Genomic DNA, 1,964 nt, shown 5'->3' on the forward strand with positions numbered 1-1,964 from the left:
AAGTTCGCTCACCAGGTCAGCCCGCCCAAGTCGCCTCTTTAAGTTCGTTCGCCAGGTCGGCCCGCCCAAGTTGCATCCGCGGGCTAACTCGCCGAGTCACCTCACGAAGTTGACTCTTTAAGTGCACTCACCAAGTCAGCTCACCAAGTCGACTCACCATCTCGCCTCGATAAGTTGGCTTGCCGAGTTACCCCACCAAGTCGTCGCCTCTTTAAGCCCGCTCACCGTGTCAGCTCGTCAGGTCGGCTCACCAAGTCGACTAATCAAGTAGGCCCACCAAGTCACCTCAAGGATAGCTCCTCACCATGAGTCGCCTCACCATGTTGACTCAATGAGTCGCCTCACCATGTTGACTCTTTGAGCCCGCTCGCCAGGTCGCCTCACCAAGTCGACTCGAGTACGTTGCCAAGTCGACTCTTTAAGTTCGCTCGCCAGGTTGACTCGCCAAGTCAGCTCACCATGTCATCTCAATGAACCAACTTGCCGAGTCGCCTCACCACGTCGGCTCTCTAATACCGCTCGCCAAGTCGCCCCACCAACTTGCCCCGTTAGGCCCACTCTCACCAAGTGGACTCTTTAAGTCTGCTCATAAAGTCGAGCCACCAAGTACTCTCACCAAGTCGACTCTTTAAGTCCTTTCGTCGAGTCACCCCACCAAGTACTCTCACCAAGTCAACTCTTTAGGTCCGTTCATAGAGTCACCCCACCAAGTCGACCCTTCAAGTGGGTTCATCAAGTCACCCCACCAAGTCGACTCTTTAAGTTCATTCATCAAGTCACCCCGCCAGGTCAGCCCACAAATTACTCTCACCGAGTCGACTCTTTAAGTTCGTTCATCAAGTCACCCCGCCAGGTCGGCCCACCAAGTGGACTCTTTAAGTTCGTTCATGAAGTCACTCTGCCACGTCGGCCCACCATGTCGACTCTTTAAGTTCGTTCATCAAGTCACCCCGCCAGGTCAGCCCACCAACTACTCTCACCAAGTCGACTCTTTAAGTTTGCTCACCAAGTCACCCCGCCAGGTCGGCCCACCAAGTACTCTCACCAGGTCGACTCTTTAGGTTTGTTCATCAGGTCACCCCACCGAGTACTCTCACCAAGTCGACTCTTTAAGTTCGTTCATCAAGTCGCCCCGCCAGGTCGGCCCACCAAGTACTCTCACCAAGTCGACCCTTTAAGTTCGGTCATCAACTCACCCCGCCAGGTCAGCCCACCACGTACTCTCACAAAGTCGACTCTTTAGGTTCGTTCATCAATTCACCCCGCCAGCTCGGCCCACCAAGTTCTCTCACCAGGTCGACTCTTTAAGTTCGTTCATCAAGTCACCCCGCCAGTTCGACCCACCAAGTACTCTCACAAAGTCGACTCTCTAAGTTCGTTCATCAAGTCACCATGCCAGGTCAGCCCACCAAGTACTCTCACCAAGTCACCCCCCTAGCTCGACCCACCAAGTCGACTCTCTAAGTCCGTTCATCAAGTCACCCCGCCAGGTCGGCCCACCAAGTCGAATCTTTAAGTCCGTTCATCAAGTCACGTGACCAGGTCAGCCCACCGAGTACTCTCGGCAAGTCGACTCTTTAAGTTTGTTCATCAAGTCACCCGGCCAGGTCGGCCCACCAAGTCACCAAGTACTCTCACCAAGTCGACTCTCTAAGTCCATTCATCAAGTCACCCCGCCAGGTCGGCCCACCAAGTTGAATCTTTAAGTCCGTTCATCAAGTCACCCCACCAATTACTCTAACCAAGTCGATTCTTCGAGTGCGTTCATCAAGTCACCCGACCAACTACTCTCACCAAGTCGACTCTTTAACTATGTTCATCAAGTCACCCCACCAAGCAGTCTCACCACGTCAACTCTTTAGGTCCGTTCATAAAGTCACCCCACCAGGTCGACCCTTCAAGTGCGTTCATCAAGTCACCCCACCAAGTACTCTCACCAATTCGACTCTTTAAGTCTTTTCATC

This window comes from Cupressus sempervirens, chromosome 2 (assembly GCF_028749045.1).
Source record: "Cupressus sempervirens isolate cs-2001-9-10 chromosome 2, ASM2874904v1, whole genome shotgun sequence".
Classification (NCBI taxonomy): Eukaryota; Viridiplantae; Streptophyta; class Pinopsida; order Cupressales; family Cupressaceae; genus Cupressus; species Cupressus sempervirens.